The sequence below is a fragment of the Caretta caretta genome, chromosome 17, assembly GCF_965140235.1.
Source record: "Caretta caretta isolate rCarCar2 chromosome 17, rCarCar1.hap1, whole genome shotgun sequence".
Taxonomy (NCBI): Eukaryota; Metazoa; Chordata; order Testudines; family Cheloniidae; genus Caretta; species Caretta caretta.
In genome coordinates this window covers 17,897,414-17,923,429 of record NC_134222.1, presented here as the reverse complement: position 1 = coordinate 17,923,429, position 26,016 = coordinate 17,897,414, and the positions used below count along the sequence as shown (strand labels likewise).

Below are 26,016 nucleotides of genomic sequence, written 5' to 3'. Positions count from 1 at the left end.
TTGTCCTTCAGGATAGGTTGTAGATCCTTGACGATGCGTTGGAGAGGTTTTAGTTGGGGGCTGAAGGTGATGGCTAGTGACATTCTGTTATTATCTTTGTGGGCCTGTCCTGTAGTAGGTAAGTTCTGGGTACTCTTCAGGCTCTGTCAATTTGTTTCTTCACTTCAGCAGGTGGGTACTGTAGTTGTAAGAATGCTTGATAGAGATCTTGTAGGTGTTTGTCTGAGGGGTTGGAGCAAATGCTGTTGTATCATAGAGCTTGGCTGTAGACAATGGATTGTGTGGTGTGGTCTGGATGAAAACTGGAGGCACGTAGGTAAGTATAGCGGTCAGTATGTTTCTGGTATAGGGTGGTGTTTATGTGACCATCGCTTATTAGCACCGTAGTGTCCAGGAAGTGGATCTCTTGTGTGGACTGGTCCAGGCTGAGGTTGATGGTGGGATGGAAATTGTTGAAATCATGGTGGAATTCCTCAAGGGCTTCTTTGCCATGGGTCCAGATAATGAAGATGTCATCAATGTAGCTTGTTTTCATGCACATAGTACAGGGGATGATCTACCCTACCATTTGCTCACCTAACTCCCAAATTTATATTTCTCATTCCCTTTAAGATGATGTTGGCTGATAAATTAACACATTAAAAGGGATTTTTGTTTTTAATTTGCCCTTGGGGATTTTACTGGTCCCAGTAAGAACTATATTTAAATGTTTAATTTCTTGACAATAATCGTTTCCACTCTCTCTTCACTGGTGCCTACACAGATCTAGCCTGAAATCCAATTAGCTACTACCATCGCTCAAATCAAAGTAATTAAAAAACTCTCATCAAATGCAAAAGAAAAAAATAAAATTCAGGAATTTAATTGTATCATTCTAATTATGCCTAAACACTTAAGACTCCCATATTCCCCCTCTGGGAGGTGGTCTTTAAAGGCTAGAAAAATTACAGGCTTCCAGCAGAGATGCAAGATTATAGTTAGAATTATCAGTTCTATAGGAGAAAAATTCTGTCTGTCCTAATTATCAAAAGATTATTTGGCTTGACATGTATCAGTGAGCTTGAATACATTATGTTAATTGACTGCCACTTGAAGAAATAATGGCCCTATCCAACTCACACTGACTTCAATGGGAATTGGATCTGACAGTAAAATGTCCTGATTTTGGCTGCAACATTCCATGCTTCCAGCTTCCTCAGGTAACTTTAGTTGCTTTGCAGAGACAAGTGGGCTGAGTTACAGCCTTCTTTCATGCGCATCTCCTTGTTATCATTTATTATGATTAAGATTTATAAAGGGACCTAAGTGAGTTAGATACCCAAATCCCAACCTGTTTGTATTGCAGTAATACCCTTAAGCCCAAATCAGGATCAGGGCTCTATTGCATTAGGCATTGCACCCAACAGGATTCTGGCATCCCTTGCAATTTAGACAGTAGCTTGGAGTAAAGGATAGTTTAAGACTGTTTTACTTCAGTCCGAAAACTTCCCAGAGGCAACACCTTAATTTAAGCGACTACCCTGTGACCAGAACTTTGGTTAAGTGACTGGTTTTTATTGTGTGATCGCTGTAGCTCGCTGACCAATCTCAGCTAGCCGATTGTGTGGTCACTTAGTGTGGATTCCACTCTACACGCAATGGTGCAAACATCTCATGAGGACAACATTATCACATCAAATACATATCTGACAGAGAAACAAGCAAGACAGAGGCTATATAGATCTAAGAGGCAAAACACACAGGGGTCTTTCTATAACCTCTTTCTATGCTACATAATATGAGAAAAGTGAAGCCACTCTTTCTTCCTCAGAACTGTCCAACCTGGGACATGTCTGTCTCAATACCGAAATTCTGACTTTCTATCCTGAACTCTAACCACTACACAATATTGCCTTCCTTATGCACAGTCCCAAGGAAAATGGATTTGATGGGTTTAGAATAGGTCACCTGCTTCCTGTCAAGAATGTAAAGCGAATCCACAAAAGCATAAGAACTACATAATTCATGAAAGTTTGACAAGATTGTAACTTTCCACGCAGAAACTCAGACAAAGGAGACAATGCTAGGGAGAATGCCTTCATGATTTGGACAGGGAGTCTCTGGAGATGTGGCACCAATATGAACATTAACTAACTCTGGTTAAATCTCTCCCTCCACTGATTTTGTATTTTATGACAGGGCTGTCCACACATGTTCACGGACTTGCAGTAAAGCACTTTTGCAGAGAAACATCTCTGAAGGAAAACCAAATTCCTCTGGAGATGAACACATTTGTGGAGTAGCCTTCTCTTCTCTCAGAGATAATTATGCTGGCGATTTGCAAAGAGTCTCCGCACAGCTCCCATATTTGCTAGGAGTCATTCTCATGTAGAAATGTCAGTGCATTTCTAGGTTAATAAAAGCTGTGTCTTGGGAAAAGGCCACCGTCTTAGCAAAAAGAGAGAGAGGCTCTAATAGAAGGGAAATGCTTGGGCCAAGGAAGTATTCATTCTGATTTTATTTTAAGAATACTCAGATTCTTGGAACACACTTGCTTTGCTCACGTATTTACCAGCAGCAGCTCCTTCAATGGAACCAGAGATCCAGAATAATTCAAGTTTCCTTGCTATAAAAACTTCAGATAATCCACATGCTTTGCAATTCACAAAAGCTAAGAGAACAATGTTCTCCCCACACTACAGAAGAGTTTTAGAGCCTGATCCTGTGACCACACCACATACAGAATTACCATCAGCAGGAGTTTTGTGCACAAGTCAATGACAGCTGCAGGATCAGGCCTTTAAAAGCAGGAGTACGGTAGCAAAGTCTCTGATACGCTCTCTTGTGGCTAATAAACTCAGAACTGGCCTTGGATTCCCTGAGTCTATGCAGTTCTTAAAGCTCTGAGGTTCACTTTACTATTATTTATTATTTGTACTGTGGTAGCACCTGGGCACCCTAGTCATGGACCAGGGCTCCATTGTACTATAAGCTGTACAAACAAAGAAGAAGTCAATGCTCTGTATCCCAAAGAGCTTACTATCTGAGCCTAAAAAAAGAAATAGGTGGAGCCAGATAGATGGGGGAGCACAAGGAAACAATAAAACAATACAGATGTCACAGTCTCATGTTACTCAGACTCTATTAGTTTTGCTAAAAGTCTGGCAGAACACATTTACATGTATCATACAACTGGTAAAAGTGGCAACGAGTCCTGTGGCACCTTATAGACTAACAGACATATTGGAGCATAAGCTTTCGTGGGTGAATACCCACTTTGTCGGTACATGCATCCGACGAAGTGGGTATTCACCCACCAAAGCTTATGGTCCAATACGTCTGTTAGTCTATAAGGTGCCACAGGACTCTTTGCCGCTTTTACAGATCCAGACTAACCCGGCTACCCCTCTGATACATTTGGTAGTGGACCAGCTTTATCTTCTTATCATTCGTTGACTTATTCATTTGGTAACTCCCAATGGGAATCCCAGTGATGAGTGGAAATCAGCTAAGTCCGACTGTACAATATAAGCACATATTAAAGTCACACCCTGCCATGTTTTAAGACTTTAATTAATCCATCCAACATCAAGGAATGAACTCCTACATGACATGAATAAGTCATACCTTTATCCTATCACTGCAAGCCAAATTACAAGCACTGCCTGCATCAATATTTTATGAGAGGGAAAGGAGGCAACTTGACTGGAGTATGGAAACATGCTGGAGCAGATGCACTATCACTCTAATGTCTATGTATAAAAAAGTCAGGGTGAGTTACTACGAGGCATTATATTAACTCGAAGCATTTGAAGTTCATTAATGTCACTACATGATTGTGGCTGGTAAAAACTGGATGGTACCTTTAAGTTGTTTTGGCTGATGTGAGGGACCAAAACACTTTTAAAGGTGGCAGGGAAATAATGATCTACCAAGGCAACAAGATAATCTTGTTTCTGAGCATAGAGCAATTAGCACAGGGAAGATGAAAAGGATTTGCTGGGAATGCTACTATCTGTTCAAGTCTGAGATGACTGTGTCAGAAACCCATCGCTCAGAACTGCTGCTTTGTAAAATACCCAATCTTGCAGAGTTTAGGGTTGTTGTTTTTAATCTTTACCAATGCAGTTACCTGTAGAAAGCAACAGAATGGGGCTTTAGAAGTTTCAACACCATATAACCATCCATCATCAGCCATAGGTCACTAATAGAGGGTCACTAATTGGATTTAAAGTTCTAATACGGTATATATGCTCCCCTTGGCAAATTCATGATTTTGTATGCACCTTTGCAGTGCCTATCACAATGGGACTCTAATCCTCATTTACAACATAAATATTAAATTGCACACAAATAAACTATGTTAAAAGGGGATTAAGGATGCAAAGTCAAGCACTCAAAAGTTAGTAAATGCCAGAAATAAGATTGCCTGTGCAACCTTAATTCTGCTCCCTTGTGCATGTACATTATGATACAGTTTTTAATTACCTTATCACATACTATTTTTTCCACGACTCCTGCCTCATTGACTGCACAGAATGGATTGTGCTCACTTAATGAGCAGCTATTCAAGATTTTGTTTTCTCCTCACTGTTTAATGTACGGTCCCACGTGCCTTGTTTGCTGCACACTATTCAAATCCTGCTCTACAGAATAATTCCTCATGGGCTTTTCTGTGATGGTCATCAATATAGAATCTGCGTGCTTCACAAGTATATATTTATTTTCACAACACCTCTGTAAAATGACAGAGGGCATAATTATCCCCAATTTACAGATGGGGAACTATGGCACAGAGAGATTATGGTCAAAAGTATCAACTAATTCTGGATGCCCAATTTTAGCACCTGGGAGCTGATATTTCAGAGTACATAGCATTATACACCACTTTATATATTCAAATCACAGCTCCCAAGCCTCCCATTGACTCCAGTTGCACCTGTGAGTACTCATCACTTCTGCAAATCAGATTCCAAGACCTCAGATCAAGTACCCAAAAAATGAGAAACACACAATTACTAACCATCAGTGAAAAGTTTGGCATAAGTAACTTGCCCGGCATCACACAGGAACTCTGTGGCAGAGGCAGGAATAGAATTAAAAAAGAAAATAAGAATGGCCATACTGGGTCAGACCAACAGTCCATCTAGCCCAGTATCCTGTCTTCTGACTGTGACCAATGCCAAATGCTTCAAAGGGAATGAACAGAACAGGGCAATCATCAAGTGATCCATCCCCTTGTTGTCCATTTCCAGCATTGAGCAGTCAGAATGAATGAAGAATGCTGCCTGGGGCACTGAACTGCTTTATCCACAAGAACATAAGAATGGCCATACTGGGACAGACCAAAGGTCCATCTAGCCCAGTATCCTGTCTTCTGACAGTGGCCAATGCTAGGTGCACCAGAGGGAATGAACAGAACAGGTAATCCATTCCCTGTCACTCATTCCCAACTTCTGGCAAACAGAGGCTAGGGACATCATTCCTGGCTAATAGCCATTGATGGACCTATCCTCCATGAATTTATCTAGTTCTTTTTTGAACCCTGTGATAGTCTTGGCCTTCACAACATCCTCTGACAAAGAGTTCCACAGGTTGACTGGGCATTGTGAGAAGATCGTCCTCTCTCTTTCTGCAATCCTCTGCCTCATTTACTGCACACTTTCCAACTTCTGCAACAAATGAGTCAGGGATCCTACAGACAACAGTTTCCTTCACTACACAATCATGATTCATGCTCAGAGCAAGTCCCTTCTGTGCACTGAATGAATTAATATATTGAACCTGTATCCTTCCCATGCCATCAAATATTGCTTAGGGCACGAATAAGCCTCCACCATCCCTGTCTATCCTAGGCCATTCTTTGCATGTCTTGTATGTTGTTAAGTCCCATGAGCTTTCCCTCTTTTACATACTTTTAGAGGGATGGATTCTTTTGGTTGGCCCTTTTTGTGTGTTCCTCCAGCTGCATGATGGCAAATATGCCATGGCAATTAACATAATTAATATGTGTGGCCCCAATTCAACAGAGAATTTCAGCATGTGCTTAAATCCCATTGATATCACATGCTTAAAAGCTGTCCCGGATAGGATGGACTTAAGCACATGCTTAAGTATTTTCCTGAATTGGGGCCAATATGCTTCAGTGGTAGCAGAAGCAAAATAGCATTAAGTTAAATGCTTTTGGCCTGGTATTTATACTACATATAAGGTAGATCTAGACAAATTTATCAATATAGAAGAGTGATTTAAATATTTAACATAGCACACTTGAGGGGGTTAATTAAAACTGTAAATGAACATAGCTACCTCTGATAGTTAAATGCAAACCAAAGAATGCTACTCAGTGTGATGTAAATAAAAAGCACAACTCTGACTTCTTTAGTTTCATCCTAAACAGGCCTAGAAAATAATATTGCGTATAACACAGATATATGTCTACATAAGCATGAGTGTCTGCAGCTCTTTATTTACACACTAATATGTCTTTGCAAGGTATATTCAACCTGGGCTTGCTCAGCAAATGAACACATGGTACTCATTTACTCAAAAAAACATGGTCAGCTCAAAGCATAAAACCCCACACCACTCTGCTAGGAGGTCAAAAGTATGTGCTCAATCCATTTTACAAGGTGAGCACTGCAAAATCTGAGCACCTCACAATCTTTAATGTACTTATTCTGACAGTACCCCACAAGTTAGGGCAGTGCTATTATCCCCATTTTGCAGGTTGAGAATCAAGGCACAGAGAGACTAAGGGTATGTCTACACTACGAAATCAGGTCAAATTTATAGAAGTCGATTTTTTAGAAATCGTTTTTATATAGTCGATTGTGTGTGTCCCCACATAAAATGCTCCAAGTGCATTAAGTGCATTAACTTGGCGGAGTGCTTCCACAGTACTGAGGCTAGCGTCAACTTCCGGAGTGTTGCACTGTGGGTAGCTATCCCACAGTTCCTGCAGTCTCCGCCGCCCATTGGAATTCTGGGTTGAGATCCCAATGCCTGATGGGGCAAAAAACTTTGTCGCAGGTGGTTCTGGGTACATGTCGCCAGGCCCTCCCTCCATGAAAGCAACAGCAGACAATCGTTTCACGCCTTTTTTCCAGAGTTACCTGTGCAGATGCCATACCATGACAAGCATGGAGCCCGCTCAACTCACTGTAACCCTACGTCTCCTGGGTGCTAGCAGATGTGGTACTGCATTGCTACACAGCAGCAGCAACCCATTGCCTTGTGGCAGCAGACGGTGCAATAGGCTTGATAACCACTGTCATCGTGGCTGCCTCAGGACGGTCGGTCAGGTGCGCCTGGGCAGACATGGGCACAGGCACTAAATTAATAGTGTCTCGACCAGGTCATTCTCTTTAGTCCTGCCGGCAATCCCATTACACCATCTTATGGCGAGCAGGCAGGAGATGAGGATGGCTAGCAGTCCTATTGCACCACGTTCTGCCGAGCAGCCAGGAGATGTGGATGGCTAGCAGTCTTACTGCACCGTCTGCTGCCAGCCAAAGATGTAAAAGATAGATGGAGTGGATCAAAACAAGAAATAGACCAGATTTGTTTTATACTCATTTGCTTCCCCCTCCTCCCCTGTCTAGGGGACTCATTCCTCTAGGTCACACTGCAGTCACTCACAGAGAAGGTGCAGCGAGGTAAATCTAGCCATGTATCAATCAGAGGCCAGACTAACCTCATTGTTCCAATAAGAACAATAACTTAGATGCACCATTTCTTATTGGAACCCTCCGTGAAGTCCTGCCTGAAATACTTCTTGATGTAAAGCCACCCCCTTTGTTGATTTTAGCTCCCTGAAGCCAACCCTGTAAGCCATGTCGTCAGTCGCCCCTCCCTCCGTCAGAGCAACGGCAGACAATCGTTCCGCGCCTTTTTTCTGTGCGGACGCCATACCAAGGCAAGCATGGAGGCCGCTCAGCTCACTTTGGCAATTAGGAGCACATTAAACACCACACGTATTATCCAGCAGTATATGCAGCACCAGAACCTGGCAAAGGGCGAGGAGGTGACGGCAGCGCGGTCACGTGAGTGATCAGGACATGGACACAGATTTCTCTGAAAGCATGGGCCCTGCCAATGCATGCATCATGGTGCTAATGGGGCAGGTTCATGCTGTGGAACGCCGATTCTGGGCTCGGGAAACAAGCACAGACTGGTGGGACCGCAAAGTGTTGCGGGTCTGGGACGATTCCCAGTGGCTGTGAAACTTTCGCATGTGTAGGGGGCACTTTCATGGAACTTTGTGACTTCTTTTCCCCTGCCCTGAAGCGCATGAATACCAAGATGAGAGCAGCCCTCACAGTTGAGAAGCGAGTGGCGATAGCCCTGTGGAAGCTTGCAACACCAGACAGCTACCGGTCAGTCGGGAATCAATTTGGAGTAGGCAAATCTACTGTGGGGGCTGCTGTGATGCAAGTAGCCAACGCAATCAAAGATCTGCTGATATCAAGGGTTGTGACCCTGGGAAATGTTCATGTCATAGTGGATAGCTTTGCTGCAATGGGATTCCCTAACTGTGGTGGGGCCATAGACGGAACCCATATCCCTATCTTGGCACTGGAGTACCAAGCCGGTGAGTACATAAACCGCAAGGGGTACTTTTCAATAGTGCTGCAAGCACTGGTGGATCACAAAGGACGTTTCATCAACATCAACATGGGATGGCCGGGAAAGGTACATGACACTTGCATCTTCAGGAACTCTGGTCTGTTTCAAAAGCTGCAGGAAGGGACTTTATTGCCAGACCAGAAAATAACTGTTGGGGATGTTGAAATGCCTACAGTTATCCTTGGGGACCCAGCCTACCTCTTAATGCCATGGCTCATGAAGCCATACACAGGCAGCCTGGACAGTAGTCAGGAGCTGTTCAACTACAGGCTGAGCAAGTGCAGAATGGTGGTAGAATGTGCATTTGGATGTTTAAAAGCACGCTGGCACAGTTTACTGACTCAGTTAGACCTCAGCGAAACCAATATTCCCACTGTTATTACTGTTTGCTGTGCGCTCCACAATATCTGTGAGAGTAAGCGGGAGATGTTTATAGCGGGGTGGGAGGTTGAGGCAAATCGGCTGGCTGCTGGTTACTCGCAGCTAGACACCAGGGCGTTTAGAAGAGCATGGGAGGGCACGGTGTGCATCAGAGCAGCTTTGAAAACCAGTTTCATGACTGGCCAGGCTATGGTGTGAAAGTTCTGTTTGTTGAAGAAATCCTCCTGCCCCCTTGGTTCACTCTACTTCCCTGTAAGCTAATCACCCTTCCCTCCTCCCTTTGATAACCACTTGCAGAGGCAATAAAGTCATTGTTGCTTCACATTCATGCATTCTTTATTAATTCATCACACAAATAGGGGGATAACTGCCAAGGTAGCCTGGGAGGGGTGGTGGAGGAGGGAAGCACCAGGAGGGGTGGTGGAGGAAGGAAGGACAAGGCCACACAGCACTTTAAAAGTTTAAAACTTTAAAACTTATTGAATGCCAGCCTTCTGTTGCTTGGGCAATCCTCTGGGGTGGAGTGGCTGGGTGACCAGAGGCCCCCCCACCGTGTTCTTGGGCATCTGGGTGAGGAGGCTATGGAACTTGGAGAGGAGGGTGGTTGGTTACACAGGGGCTGTAGCGGCGGTCTGTGCTCCTGCTGCCTTTCCAGCAGCTCAACCATACACTGGAGCATCCTGGTTTGGTCCTCCAGCAGCCTCAGCATTGAATCCTGCCTCCTCTCATCACGCTGCCACCACCTTTCAGCTTCAGCCCTCTCTTCAGCCCACCACTTACTCTCTTCAGCCCGCCATCTCTCCTCCCAGTCATTTTGTGATTTCCTGCACTCTGACATTGTCTGCCTCCACACATTTGTCTGTGCTCTGTCAGTGTGGGAGGACAGCATGAGCTCAGAGAACATTTCATCGCGAGTGTGGTTTTTTTTTGCATTCTAATCTTCACTAGCCTCTGGGAAGAAGAGGATCCTGTGGTCCTTGAAACACATGCAGCTGGTGGAGGAAAAAAAAGGGACAGTGGTATTTAAAAAGACACATTTTATAGAACAATGGGTACACTCTTTCACGGTAAACCTTGCTGTTAACATTACATACATAGCACATGTGCTTTCGTTACAAGGTCGCATTTTGCCTTCCCCCACCGCGTGGCTAGCCCCTCAACCCTCCCCCCTCCCCGTGGCTAACAGCGGGGAACATTTCTGTTCAGCCACAGGTAAGCAGCCCAGCAGGAACGGGCTCCTCTGAGTGTCCCCTGAAGAAAAGCACCCTATTTCAACCAGGTGACCATGAATGATATTTCACTCTCCTGAGGATAACACAGAGAGATAAAGAATGGATGTTGTTTGAATGCCAGCAAACATACACTGCAACGCTTTGTTGTACAATGATTCCCGAGTACGTGCTACTAGCCTGGCGTGGTAAAGTGGTACCATGGTGGACGCAATAAGGCTGCCCTCCACAGAAACCTTTTGCAAAGGCTTTAGGAGTACATCCAGGAGAGCCGCAAATGCCAGGGCAAATTAATCATTAAACACGCTTGCTTTTAAACCATGTATACTATTTTAAAAGGTACACTCACCAGAGGTCCCTTCTCCGCCTGGCGGGTCCGGGAGGCACCCTTGGGTGGGTTCGGGGGGCACTGGCTCCAGGTCCAGGGTGAGAAACAGTTCCTGGCTGTCAGGAAAATTGGTTTCTCCGCTTGCTTGCTGTGAGCTATCTACAATCTCCTCATCATCATCTTCCTCGTCCCCAAAACCTGCTTCCGTGTTGCCTCCATCTCCATTGAAAGAGTCAAACAACACGGTTGGGGTAGTGGTAGCTGAACCCCCTCAAATGGCATGCAGCTCATCATAGAAGCGGCATGTTTGGGGCTCTGACCCGGAGCGGCCATTCGCCTCTCTGGTTTTCTGGTAGGCTTGCCTCAGCTCCTTAAGTTTCACAGGGCACTGCTTCGGGTCCCTGTTATGGCCTCTGTCCTTCATGCCCTGGGAGATTTTGACAAAGGTTTTGGCATTTCGAAAACTGGAACGGAGTTCTAATAGCACGGATTCCTCTCCCCATACAGTGATCAGATCCCATACCTCCCGTTCGGTCCATGCTGGAGCTCTTTTGCGATTCTGGGACTCCATCATGGTCACCTCTGCTGATGAGCTCTGCACGGTCACCTGCAGCTTGCCACGCTGGCCAAACAGGAAATGAAATTCAAAAGTTCGCGGGCCTTTTCCTGTCTACCTGGCCAGTGCATCTGAGTTGAGAGTGCAGTCCAGAGCGGTCACAATGGAGCACTCTAGGATAGCTCCCAGGGGCCAATACCATCTAATTGTGTCCACAGTACCTCAAATTCAACCCGGCAAGGCTGATTTCAGCGCTAATCCCCTTGTCGGGGGTGGAGTAAGGAAATCGATTTTAAGAGCCCTTTAAGTCGAAAAAAAGGGCTTCGTCATGTGGACGGGTACAGGGTTAAATCGATTTAATGCTGCTAAATTTGACCTCAACTCCTAGTGTAAACCATGGCTAAGTGACCTAACCAAATCACACAGGAAACTGGGGAAGAGCTAGGAATTGAACCTAGGGCTTCCATACCCTAGGCTAGTGCCCTAACTACTGGACCACGCTTTCTCTAAATTCTGATTCTCATGAATCTGTAGGCCTGGCTTCTGATCAGTGTGATCTGAATCTGACTGCTATCTCAGAATTCATCTTAAAAAAAAAAAAAAGAGCAAATCCTAGAACTTTTTCTCTGCAAATGTATTATGTATATACAGCCTGCAAGGAAATTGATCATCTGAGATGTAGGATCAGTGCTTTGTTCCCCAAGAGAAAACTCTAAACCAGGAAAGTTAGTAAGTTTTCTTGGCTGGAAGAAGTAACCAATGGGTCTATAAGAGAGTACATTTATATGCAGGCTCTGCTCTTAACATGTACATGAATTATGGTGCTAATAATAACAAGGGTTTCTATGGGACCTAGCATAAGAGTTGGGGGTCCCAGGGAGCAGCCCTCCTGTCCTTCCCCTCATCTTGGGAGATGCACAGGATTCACAGGGCTCTGTGTTCCTGATGTTTCTATAAGGACCTGTTCGGGTTATGCCTCCACTCTGTGAAAGTGACTCTCATTCACCATGAGCAGTAAACTCTGCAAGATGAAACTAACAGGACCTGATCCTCCTCTCTCTTATAATGATGTCAATCAGGAGGGACTATTAAAGCCAGTGAGCTACAAAGGTGTAAAAACAAGGAAAATTTGAGGAGTGTAAGACACAGTGAGCTTGACTGTTACCTCACTTTCACAGATTTTGTATTGGTTAAACGCCACTCACTTCAGTGGGATTATTGCCAGTTTACACCAGTGTCACTGAGAGGAGAATCAGGCGATGGATTTTCCTGCATATGGCATAATTTATCCCCAGTAATAAATACAGTAGCTTTGCTGACAACATAACAAGGGCTCTAACAGAGGAGCCAGAGAAGAGAAAATGATAAGCCAAATCTCAGAAAACAACACAGAATATAAATACTTCTCCAGCAAGCAGTGGAACATCTCACACACAGCATCGCAGCGTTAATTTCTGTTTATGCTCACACCAATATAATTAGCACAGTCACTGCTAACTAGCTAACAATTTTACTATAAACTTACTTGAACAATACATGCTGGAGAATTTATCACTCTCAACACTTCACAGCTTTGTCTGAGCATAGTCACAGATTCATATGAAATTCTAAAGTTACACCAGAGACAAATGAGCTAAATTAATCTAGCACACTTTCTGGCACAAAGAACTTGAACTCCGAGAAAAGCATAGATTTTAATTGTGGTTGGCTATAAAACAACCGGATGGAAATATTGCTCTATCTCAATAGACAGCAACCTTTGAGACAGCTGAAAAGATCAGTCCTGTCCGGAGAAACTGTGGCCCTCAGTGCGTTTTGGATTAAGGCTCCCTAAAAAGGAAGTCTCCCAGACTGAGAATTCCCCAGATATGGAAGAACTTGGGTGGGAAACAGTGGTTCTGTGTCCTATAACAGTGCTCCATGGCAATCCAGAATGGGCTTGGGACAAGGAGCAGGTAGGTGGATCCTCATTACACGAATCCAGTGGCCAAAACTGCATACCTCAGGGAAGCAGCCACTACTGTAGTCCATGGATTTTCTTTTGTCGTGTTTCTTTTGTCCTGTTGCTAATCCTTCAGATTAATATTATGTGAATTAGCATCAGCATATTTTTATTTTCAAAGTGCTAAAAAGGTGCTTTTTTCAAACAGGTTTTTGTTTAATTAAAACGGCATGCTTGTGCACACCGCATCTATTTAGTATATTGCCTTATTCATCACAAGCATCACTATTGAGTTTTGATACCTTTGGGATGAATGAGCTATGTCAACAATAACTTCCACACACTTCTACCATATACATTGTTTTTATGGCCGAACACGCATAACAGTTACATTTAACTGTCTCTCTTTGCTGCAGATTACGTCACTTTCCAAAGGACAGATTTTAAGATGCTCACGCTCCAGAGCTAAATCAGGCTGATGAATTAGTGTTTCTCTCCCAAAACAGAGCGCCAGAGCAGAAAAGAAATGGGGAAGGTCAGGAAGGAGAAAAGAAGGAATAAGAAATGGAAAGCAATAGAGAAAGAAGAGAGATCTAACAAAGAAAAAAAAGACAAAGCATGCTGCCATAAGAGGCAGTGAAGTCCACTGTATAGGGTAGTAGCCTAGGATGCCACTAACCTGTTGTGTGACCTTGGGCAAATCACTTTGCTTCCCATGCAGTCTTCTCTATTTAGACTGTAAGTTCTTTGGGGGCAGGGACCATCTCTATCTGTATGTACAGCACCTAGCACAATGGAGCCCTGATCTCATTTGGGACCCCCAGGAGTGACCATAATATAAAGAATAATGTCAAAAAAACTGTCCTTCTACACAGTTTTCAATATTTGTTTGAAGTTGCGAATACAAACCCATCTATCTTTTGTTCAGCTGATATTTATCTTTATTCTTTCAATGTACAGCAATAATTGGTACCCTCCATCCACCTTTACAATTCACACCAAATACAGTCAACAAATGTAATCAAGTAGACTATCTAATGTACTTATATGGTCTCCATTATCACAGTGAGTCAAACAACCCCAAGTCTTGGCGGACAATGGGGAGAAGCAACTTCCACAGCAAAGGACCTCCCCACATAAGGCTCTGCCAGTAGCCCCCCAATTTGAACTGAGAGGACTCCAGCTCAAGAGCCCCCATGGATCTTAACTGTGGCAGTATGACATGGGGAGACACTGTGTCTCAGGTGACCAGGCACAAGCCCCTTACAGCTTTAATGGTTACAACTAACAGCTTTGACTCCGTTTATACACATCAGTTCTGAAAAAATAAATGTCTAGTCATAGAAACCAGGATCTTCCCATAGTGGATTTTTTTTAAAGCAACCAAACCAGCCATTCATTATTATTACAGTCATAGCAGGGCGGTGACACTGCTGGGGGCGAGTCTGCGCCTGCATTTTTGCTCCTGCTCAGGTGGGTGATGGGGGGCTGCCAGCAAGGAAAGGTTTTGTAGCAACAAGGAGGGCAGTGGGGAGGAGGGGGTGGATCACGGAAGGGGGGACTGGACAAAGGTTCCATGGCAGTTGGGAGGTCACAGAGATGGGGGACGGATCCATGGCATTAGGGAGGAAGGGAGTCACAGAGGCGGGGGGAGGTTCTGAAGCAATTGAGGGGAGGAAGGTTCTGTGGGAGTGGGGGGGCACAGAGGCAGGGGGAAGGTTCTGAAGCAGTTTGGGGGGAGACAGGTTCTGTGGCAGTTGGGGGGAGGAGTCACAGAGGCAGCGGGGAGGTTCTGTGGCAGTTGGGATGAGGAGGGGTCACGAGGCAGGAAGGGGTGGTTTTGTGGTAGTTGGGGTGGGGTTCACAGAGACAGGGGGGAGGTTCTGAAGCAGTTGGGGGAGGAAGGTTCTGTGGGAGTTGGAGGGGAGGGGGTCACAGAGGCAGGGGAGAGGTTCTGTAGCAGTTAAGGGGGAGACAGGTTCTGTGGGAGTTGGGATGGGGGGGTCACAGAGTCAGGTGGAGGTTCTGTAGCAGTTGGGATGGGGGTTTCACAGAGGCAGGGGGAAGGTTCTGAAGCAGTTAAGGGGGAGACAGGTCCTGTGGCAGTTGAGGGGTCACAGAGGCAGGGAGGAGGTTCTGAAGCAGTTGGGGGTGGGGAAGAAGGTTCTGTGGGAGTTGGGGTTTCACCCAGGCAGGGGGAAGGTTCTGAAGCAGTTAAGGGGGAGACAGGTCCTGTGGCAGTTGAGGGGTCACAGAGGCAGGGAGGAGGTTCTGAAGCAGTTGGGGGTGGGGAAGAAGGTTCTGTGGGAGTTGGGGTTTCACCCAGGCAGGGGGAAGGTTCTGAAGCAGTTGGGGGAAGAAGGTTCTGTGGGAGTTGGGGGGGGTCACAGAGGCAGGGGGGAAGGTTCTCAGGCAGTTGGGGGGGGAGGAAGATTCCGGGGCAGATGGGGGGAGGGGTCACAGAGGCAGTGGGGAAGATTCCGTGACAGTTGGGAGAAGGGAGGGCAGAAGGTTCTGTGGCGGTTGGAAGAAATGGGTCACAGATGTATCTGGGGTCCAGGGTGGAGCATGGTGTGGAAGTCAGTTAGGAGCTAGGGTTGCCAACATTGTATTTCAAAAATAACAGACTGTTTTCTTAGAACCCCTGCCCCACCCCTCGTCCCAATATTAATTATGAAGAAGAAGAAGAACTCACCTATGTTCGCCAGGAGTATTTCTTGCTGCTTTTTGCAGCGTTCAGCAAGTCCCAATCTTGTATAGAGATGAAAAAATAAGGGATGTCCCTTATAATACGGGACTGTTGGCAACCCTAGGACTCACAAGGTGTTAGAGCCCATAGGAACTAGCAGATTAAACACCTGATGTATTTGCCTCAGTTGTCCCTTTGTCAGTGATCGTTTCAAGATTAGGCGTGGTGACCACAGAACTCCTGGACCTCCTGAGAGGACACTGTTTCCAAAAGTCTGGGAGGGACCAAGAGTGAAAATGCATGAGCGTCCTGGATTTCACTCATCAACAGGTAAATAAAATATAGGGAGAACCAGCAGGAACATATCCTCATGTTCCACATGGTTGTGCCTATTCTGCTGCATATGAATAAACAGTGCTTCCAAACATATGAAAGGACAAATGTCCATCATCCATGTATGCGAGACTGGATATAGGGCCAAATTCTCATCCTTAATTAAACAGGACTCTTACACTGGGATTTTCAAAGGAGCTTAAGGGAGAACTCAATGAATTTCAATAGGATTTGGATGCGTAACTCCTCTGAGAATCCCAACCCCACTGATTTCCAGTGAAAGTCTCTGTACCCTATTAACAATCCCTTGAGTCACCCCGGGCCTCAATTCTTTACTCGGACTTTTCTGATGTAAAATCATAAGCTACTGCCTTCCTCTGTCCAAAGTAAAAAAGTGAGTTTGCAGTGGTAAGTCAATTTTAAACCATCCCTTCACCTTCAGATTAGATTCTGCCTTTCAAGTTTCAACCTCAAGAATTGTTGACATAACTGACTAGCAGCATAGTGTCATTTACTTGACTAGAGCTACGGATTTACACCAGGCCAAATCCATGTTTTGTTTTTAATGGAGATTAGTCCCTCACCCTAGTTGTAATCAATGACTGAAGCCTTTTGGCTTTCCTTACATACAAAGTAGCTTTCAGGACACTTCCATTTATGCACCATTAAGCATCTCCTACACTGCAGCATTACAGAAAGCAGACTAACAACTTGGCTAGCATTTGATGAAATCATTACTCGATGAAAGTACAATGCCCACTTTCTCTGATGTTGCAGTAGAAAAAGGGATCTTTTTAGCAGCACCTATTTTGTGGCTTGTCTAATACTGCTCTCCACATTGGTATATTTCAGGCAATTAAAATAAGCTTATGCTTATACAGTGTCTTTATAGAGAGTGCCTAGGGGCAGGTTTGTTGGATTGTGTTCAACACAAGACCTGGTTCTGGGAACAATTTCAAGGATCCCATTTGCCTCTTATCCAGTCCCATGAGCAGAAATGTGAAGGAAATAAAAATCCTGTTCACAAAGGACTCAGGTATTGCTGTGTCATGGTGGACAAGGCAGTTAACTTTACTGTCTCTATTGCCCCATACGTAACCTCCCATTTCTTTTCACAGAGGGATTATGAGGATTAGTTAGTCAGTGTTTGTACAGAACTGTGAAGCCATCAATGTTAAGAGTTCTTATTGGGTTATCTCTGACACACAGTGCACAAGTACTTGTGTTACTCTCAGTATATAATTCAGTATTTTCAAAGGACAAACGCCACAGGACTTTGTCAGGACAACTCAGGCATGGCTCATCTATCACCTTGCTGTCCACTTTATCCCTAAATTCCTCTTCCCAGGCAATCCGTCTATCTCACCTAGCATTACATATTCATAGTCTAACATATACAGAATTGCTCCTATTAGAATCCTGGGTGTAGCTGGGTTTTTTAATCTTGCTCCTATATATGCCTGCCACTGTAGCTGCAGCCAGCTCTGGCAATACCCATTACAGGGCACTGCCAGTCTGTTCTAGAGTCCCTCATTCTGTTATCATCTAAACTATGGCTACAGTAACAAAAAGAACCACAGACTGGTCCTTTGAGCTCCACAAGAGAATTTAATTTGGAGAGCTATGGGGACAGTGGGAACATGATAAAGCTTCTTTGTCAGTCTGAAATAAAACTAACACTGGAAGGAAAATGCTAGTAGTCAGTGGACGTTGCTTCCAGGACCCATCCACTGCACTGTAAATTGATAGAGCCTGATGCCTTGCTTTAGCACTCTCCTCCTCCCCCAAACACACTCAAGACAGATGTCTTGTTTAATACCTCACCGGCTAAAACTCCAAGATTATACTGCAGTCACAGGGGAAACCACATGGGTTCTGCCTATTATTAACCACTTATTCCCATCCAAAGAAAGTTAGCCCTCTAAAGCCGATTAATGCATCACATCTGATGGAGAACATTCAGAGTGTGGTCCTCTACAAAGCGAAGGCAGAGAATCACACACACACATGAAGAACAACAGTGCTGAGGGAGTGCGGGTGAGCCCGGTGCTGTATCAGTGAGACCCCTCGCACATGGCCACTGCATTACAACCTCTTAGCAGGAGGGCCCCTAAGAGTGACTGAGAGGGGCAGTGTGATCCTGACCATAGAGCATGGCACTGGGACTTGTGTGACCTGTGTTCTATTTGTAGCTCTGCTCCATGATATGCTGTATGACCTTGGGAAAGGCATCTCTCTGTGCTTCTATTTGCCTTCCCATCCTTTGTGTTGATTATTTAGATTGTAAGTTCTTTGGGCAGGGATTTCTCTTGTATGTGCGCAACGCCTATTACAGTGGGCGCCTAGTCTCAGTTGAAGCCCTAGGTTCTACTTTAACATAAATAATAATGTACCTGAGCTCCTAATCAGAACAAAAGAAGCTGTAGCTTAAATCCATGTTTCCTGAGACATATCCATTCTCCACCCATACATTGCACACTTGTGAGCAAAGAAGTCAGCATACCTTGTGATTAATTTCACTCATTCCTGTGCACACTCATGCTGCAGTACAACAACCTGCTGTACCCTGCACAAATACTTGTGGGATCACAGTATTAATGTGGAATTTTTCTTCTTTTTAAGTGACAGAGTTAAAGGTTACTTGCCTGCCTTATGCAATTTCAGAAGCATCTTTTCAAAGTGATCCTATGTCAAAAGCCAAACAAGTCAAAACTGCTGTGGTGACTTGCAGGGAAAAAATAAACACATTAATAGAAGTTGCATTATATGTTTAGCTTGAAATGATGGCAAAGAGGGAGGTAAATAAAATAGCCATGATTCCTATTAAACTAAACCTTTCCATTGATTTTTAACCACAACAGAATCATATATTTTGCTTTGACAGCACAGCTGCAGAAACTGCTATCATTGCAACACAAGCAGCTTTCCTTAACAACAATGTACAGGCAATTATGAGGGAAAAAAGAGAACTATTCTGAAGAATCAGTAAGACAGAGATAACAATAAAAGTGCTGTCACTGTACATGCATGATTGCAAGGTGGACGTCAGATATTGGTAGGGGAAAAAACTTTCAACTGGCACTATATACCAATCAAGTAATAACAACAGTCTAATCTCAAAATCAATACTGGTGATTGCAAAGGCTGATACTGTGCACCGTCAAAATGGAAAATCCAAGCTACCAAGACAGCTCAAAACTAACTTCCCGGGGCTTTGGCATAGCAAAGGGGATAAACTTCCAGTTAGTAGACATCATTGTGGAGTTCGCCACAATAATAAATAAATAAATAAATAAATAAAAATTGATAGACTTCTCTATCAGGATAGGTCAAAATTTTTCAAAATTTAGATTAAAGTTTTTTGCAAACATTTCTCAAAAATTTTTTCCTCCCCCCCCCTGTTTTTTTAACCAACTCATGATGGAATTGTTTTGAAATTTTCATAATAAATTGTAAAAATGGTTCCTTATTTTTTTAATAGCTCTATAGTCTAGGACTCCTATACTGTAGTATCTGAGCAGTACACAGACATGAAAGAATTTATCTTCACAACCTCCATGTGAGGTAGGGAAGTATTATTCTCCACATTTTACAGACAGAGAACTAAGCCACAGAGCAACTAAGTAACTTGCCCAAGGTCACACAGGAAAGTCTGTGACAGAGCCAAGAATTTACCCTAGACCACTGGAGTTCTTCTGGTGCACTGTGGTCTGGTGCAGAGCTGAGAATAGAGCCCAGGCGTTCTGTATCTCAAACCTGTGATTTAACTGCATACCATCCTTCCTTAAAGTGACTTGGGTATATTTCCCTGCTCAGAAATTAATATATAGGTACTTCCTATATATTAAATGTCTCAAGCTATTAAAATCAGTTTGTTTATTTAATACTATGTCTCTGAGTTTGAAACAAAACTACAAAGCTATACATTAAAACAAAACATTCCACAGACATACGAACAGACACTTTGCAAAAGCAATGTCCTGCACACTACACAACATCTCAGCCATACACAGCATCTCCTTAGCCATCTAATACACCCTTTACTTAAACATCTGGGTTTTCCCATGCCTCTCTTTTCATGCAAAAGTCTTCTATTTCATCATATGTCTTATAACATGCTCACATTAAACCACTGCTACCATGTCAACATACCAGTGTGTTGAAGATGGGAACAACAGTTTCACCACCTTTTAAAAAAACTCACTTTCTTAACCACCACAGGAAACTGTATAACATTTTTAAGAATTCTCTGCATTATCTAGCTACCCAGGTATTTATGTGACTCTCTTCACCATAGTATCTTAGCACACCTCATGTACTGAGGAAAACCTAGTTGGGACAACTTATGATTCCATGCAATTTCTATAGCATCAATAACAATTGACCTTCAATTTCTAATGCTAAAATATTGGTAAATAAATAATCACATTACAACCCAGATTGCTACACTGTCAGCACACACCAGTGTCAAACAGACCTATCTGAACATGGACACAGGAATCCAATACAATCTTTCCCTGATTTTCTTTTGTAGCAATTCTATTTTACACTCATTAGCAGATCTTAGTTAACCAACTAGTGTCTCTCATCACAGCACACGGTAAACACATATATCCGAGAGACTGAAATGCAAAAGTAAACTTCTGCTGTTAGCAAGAACTAAGGAACACATTTTCTAAGGGGCTCAGAGCCAGAATTTCAAATGCCAAGCATCCATAAGTGAGGCCAGATTTCAGAAGAACTCAGTAACCATTCTAACACCTATATAAGAGCCAGATTTTCAAAACTGCATAGAACCCAACATACTGTGCTGAGCTGAGCTTCTGTGAAAAGCTGGGCACTTATTTTGGTACCTAAATAGAAGCTGAGCTCTTTTGCAAATCCGTTTACGGTTTAAACTCAGACTTAGCAAAGAAAAATGAGGTGGAGTTTTATAAAAACAACCTCAAAACTCCAGATTTGTGGATGTTTTATAAATAAATATAGCAAATTATTTTGCTTCTCTGATACTTAAAAAAAGGACGATTATAAATAATTTAAAAGAATAGATCAAACCCTGCTTACCTTGATCATGAGAATTCAGTTCTTACTTGAGTGAGGGAAACCAGTGGGATTACTCAGGTGAATAAAATGAGAGTGTGATTTGACTTTTAGGAAGGGGAAAAACAAAACAAGAAACAAAACACACATTTCCTCCCAGATTGAGGACTTCTATAAATTTCAACCTCCAGTGTAGTAGAGTGTTTAGCTTGGAAACTCACTGACAGCCTATATATTCACAGCAGTGCAACAGCAGCACTACAACCACCGCCCCCCCCCCCCCCCCCCCAGGGTTTACTCAGAACATTTTGTATAACCAGCATAGCAGTGAATGAGTAGATCTGACCGTGGCACCTCTTGCGCTGTACCCACTGATAGATGCACTTAGACTTGCCTCCTACCCATTCTCCAGAACTACAGCAGCTTCCAGCTACCTGCTGATGTATAGCTTGATTGCTGTAACCGCCTTCCCCCACTGCACAACTCCAAAAACGAGCTCTTCAAGGCTACAGCCAGTTTTCCTGCTATACAGCCAACAAGCATGGTGTTTTAAAAATTCAGGTTTTGCGTGGTAACTTTTTTCAGTCTGAAGTCAAATTTCAGGTGCACAGAGGACAAAATCTGCCGTACTATTATTATAAAGATACCTTCGGTAAAACATTTATACAGCATTGTCAATTTATACCCAGAGCGACAAATTCTGCTCAAAGTTACACTAGTTAAAATCAGGAGTAACTCCACTGAAGTCAATGGAATTAGCATAGATTTTCATGTGTACACAGCAGAATCTGGCACATCAGTAAGGACCTGGGACCAAGTTCCATTTACACAATCTATAGAGTTGCTCTGGATTTGCATTGGTGTAATACAGCAGAATTTGGCCCACAGTCCCTGCCCTAAAAGGTTTACGAAAGGCATTTATAGCAACATTTAATTTAAAAAAAACATCAGCTCAGAATTAATCATACATAAGCAGTGTTATAATCAGTGCATGATAATTAGTCACAACTTTAAAATAAAAAAAAAATCAAGATCACTTGCCAGTGTTTTCAGCATAAAAATGGAGAGAAGCACAGTCCTGAAATACATACCATGCAGATTTTTATAGATATGCATGTATATACAACTGGAATATTTGGCTGCTCCACTAGATCCACTCTGAATATGGTTCTAGGAAGAATACAGCGTGAGAAGCAGATTCCCCCAAGGCACCACCCCCAAAAAGCATCACAGGAGTTAGAGAACCAGCTGAGGTTGTTTTATTCCTTTTTTTCCCTTTCCTTTTGCAGACTAGAGACACTTCGGCAAAATAGAAAATGGGATACAAAGAGAATTCTGCATCTGCTTCCAGAGCAAAGCAATCTCATTCTTACTATGATTTGTCTAAATGCTCTGCTGGATGTAATGCCCAAATGAGAACAAAACACAATCCTTAGGTATGTAATGCATATTGCAACAATATAAATATGCATTACACAAACACAGGGGTGAATAATGTGCAGGATGCAGATCATTTAAACCTTCCTCCTCTATTCACTAACGATTCCCTCCCAATGAAATGATTTAAAGCCAGAAAGTCGCTTCCAAATCCTCCCGCTTTTGTTCCATCAGCGCTGAACATTCATCTGCTTCGATGAAAGGGGCACATTTCGTTCCGAAAAGCCCCTTGGTGCAGCCACAAGCAAAGCCACTGGCAGTTGCTTACCATTGGGCATGAACCCTTCAGGCTTGGTGAGGGGAGTAGGTGGAAACGCACCGCTCCTCCCAGCAATGTGCAAAGGGCAGATTCAGCCGGGCAGCAGCCCCATAGGACCCTAGGATCTGTACAAAGACTATGAGAAATTCCCTTCCAGAAGGACAGCCGGAGTATGGGAATCCCAGACAGCTGCAGCAATGGGGCATTTTACTCAGCTCAAGGAAGCAGGAAGGGTGCCAGGCATTAGATCCTTAACCGGCCAGCCAAGTTTCTCCAGCCCAGCCTGGCTGCTGTATGCACTTTCCTCCCCTCCCAGTGCTGATGGGCTGCACCTACCTTGCCAGCAAAGTCCTCTGCAGCTTCCCCCTGCAGGCATATGAGCACTCGGTGGTCTCAGCCCAGCCCTCTACGTGTCGCTCTCCGATCGGATGCTGCTGCCCCAGCACGTAACCCTCTGGCATTCACTCACCTGGGCAGGTTGCTGGAAGGTCTAGAGCTGCTGCGGCTCTGGGTCTCTGTCTGGGCTGTTTGCAACGTGCCTCTGTTTGCAGAGACTATACAAAGTATCAAGTGATCCTCCTATCAGCAATTCTGTACCATGGGCAGCATCCTCGGCTCTCCTCCTATTGGAAATTTCTGATGTCCAGTGCGATTGGTGGACTGTATATTATAACTCTGGTTTCTGATTGGAGGCACAGAGGACTATGTAAATAACTATATGAAGTTGGGTTCCTGTTGGTTCATTGCTTCTGAGCTTTCCATAGGCTTTTCTCCCCAAACCTGCTGTAAATTGCAGGTTGATTGGAGCGTTTTGATCGAAAAACCTCACAACGAAATCTCAACGTATTTCTTCCATGTGGGGTTATATCACTGTTTTCTGCAGTTTTGGGAGAATTCTGTGAGTGTCTCGCAGATCACCAGCCTTGATGACTGTGTATCCAGGAAAAAGGTATCTTTACATGCATTTAAAAGGGGGGCAGTGTAACGATAAATACACCTAATTACTGGAATTCCCATTGCTTTGTTAAGCAGTGGTAGCAATTTACTTTTTAATGACTAATATTTTTAAAGCCACTAGAAATTAAATCTTAGCCATTGTTTTCCAATGGCAAATTACTACAGCCCTATGTATCTGATGGAGTGGGAGGTCAGGGATTTTTCACCCCACACTTCAAGTGCTGCCAACTCTCACCATTTTATAGTGAAACTTGCAATATTTGTTGTTTATCTTAATGCCTTAGCTTCTGGAGGCATGTGATTATCTGAGACTCCTAGCTTTCATTTATAAGTGGGGGGTGGAGTATTTCCTAGCCTTCACTGTTGTAGAAAATGTAATCCAAGTGCACCCTCAAGGCTCAGAAACCAGAAGGCAAATCAAAAGAACTCAGAATTTATTTGTCTTAAAAAATTATGGGATTTAAAAATAATCTCATTATGGGGGGGCTGAATCATGCTTTTTGAACACATGGGGTTGGCAGTACGGCACTTTCTAAGGGGTAATCCTCCCAATATCAGATTAGGATAGAGATTGACAGGGAAATGATTTTGCTAATATAAATTCAGCCTTCTGACTTCAAGTAGCAAATGAGGCTGAGCTGAGAAGAAGCAGGTGTTTGTATAAATCAAATTATTATATTATTATTATTTAACAATTATAGCAGAAGTAACTCCAGTAATTGTGGTAGCTCTTAAACACCAGAACCAGACTGGGTCCCTCTGTGCTAAGTGTTGTACAATAAAAAGAATGTAGGGAAGGAAAAGATGTAGTTTATTATCCAGGCCATCTTTCTGCCAGTGCAATATCTTTTCCTACCGTATCAGTGGGGTCAAAATACAAAGTGAGGAGCTCTCTGTGATTTTTTTGGAGTAGAAGCAGTCTAGAACACTGTTCTCCTCTAGTTATTTAAACTGAAGAGTGTGAGGCCTTAAGATTTCAGCAGTTTTTACCTCTAATCACCAAAGGAGTCATAACAGCAATAACTTAAATACAGCTGTGACCATGCCACACATCCAAATGTGTGTGCTGTGAATGTAGACCAAGGTTTCTCAGATGCTGAGTTTTTGAGAGGGACTGTGTTGTATGATAGTCTAGGGGACCTCACAAATTAGAGTCAGATTAAAATATTTAGTAAAAACGATGCTTTGCTTTATCTCCACTAATAAAACATTAAAAATCAGAAGTTTACAGGTCATGAATAAAGAAATATTTCTGTTCTGTATTTGGAGAAAAAAGATGTAGTCATATCATGTAATAAAACTCTCTTCATTCCACTAGTATCTCAGGAGGATATTAAACAGCACCTGTTTAAGTGACATGTTCAAATCAGGTCCATATAAATTGCATCCAAGAGTTTTAAAAGAGTTGGGTGAGGCACTCACTTGACTGTTAATGTTGATTGTCAGAAGACTGGAAGAAAGCTGATGTTGTGCCAATATTTAAAAAATGTAACTGGGATGACCCAAGTAATTGTAGGTCTGTCAGTCTGACATCAATCCCAGGCAAGATAACAGGGCAACTGATATGGGACTCAATTAATAAAGAATTACAGAAAGGTAATATAATTAATGCCAACCAGCATAGGTTTATGGAAAACAGATTGGTTAAACTAACATGATTTTTTTTTTAAATCAGATTACAAGTTTGGCTGGTAAAGGTAATAACGTTGATGTAATACAATTAGAGTTTTGTAAGGCATTTGACTTGGTACCGCATGACATTTTGATTAAAAAACTAGAAAGATACTTTTAATGGCACTAGGGATGTAAAACTTTAACCAGTAGCCAATAAGCATCAGTCTTATCGGTTTCAGTTAACTATTAAACTCCACTGCCACCCAGCCTCCTGGTGGCTGGCCCCAGCCAGAACCCCAGGCACGGGGCCAGCAGCGGAGCCCTGCGTAAAATATGGGAGTGCTGCAGCACCCCCTCCCCTAGTTCCCCGCCTATGCAAACTCCTTAACGGTTAACTGTTTAACCAATAGAATTTTAATAGGTTAAACGGTTACTACTTTTAAACCCTATTTACATGCCGAAATGGCAAACATTAAATGGATTAAAAGCTAGCTAACTGATAGGTCTCAAAATGTCATTGTAAATGGGGACTCATCAACAGACGGGACTGTTTCTAGTGGGATCCCTCAGGAATCTGTTCTTGGTCCTATGCTATTTAACCTTTTTTGTTAATGATCTGGAAGAAAACATAAAATATTCACTGA

General features: G+C 43.3%; 1 protein-coding gene and 1 long non-coding RNA gene across 8 annotated transcripts in view; one reads left to right on the top strand and one right to left on the bottom strand.

Moving 5' to 3' along the window:
* The window catches only part of CAMKK1 (calcium/calmodulin dependent protein kinase kinase 1), a 203,850-nt gene extending 180,457 nt beyond the window's left edge, over nucleotides 1–23,393 (bottom strand). Inside the window, exon 1 of one of the 7 annotated variants that reach the window (XM_048824468.2) lies at nucleotides 23,271–23,393. The gene's annotated coding sequence lies outside the window, so the exon portion shown is untranslated. Of the gene's footprint in view, nucleotides 1–21,129; nucleotides 21,252–22,196; nucleotides 22,260–22,810; nucleotides 23,067–23,137 lie in introns of those variants that run through there. The other 6 variants (XM_048824472.2, XM_048824473.2, XM_048824467.2 and 3 more) reach the window with 6 other exon arrangements.
* A 116-nt stretch (nucleotides 23,394–23,509) lies between these two features.
* Nucleotides 23,510–26,016, top strand: part of LOC142069467 (uncharacterized) — an 82,382-nt gene continuing 79,875 nt past the window's right edge. The window contains exon 1 of the long non-coding RNA XR_012665311.1: nucleotides 23,510–23,750. This is a non-coding gene — a long non-coding RNA (uncharacterized LOC142069467). The remainder of the gene's footprint in view (nucleotides 23,751–26,016) is intronic.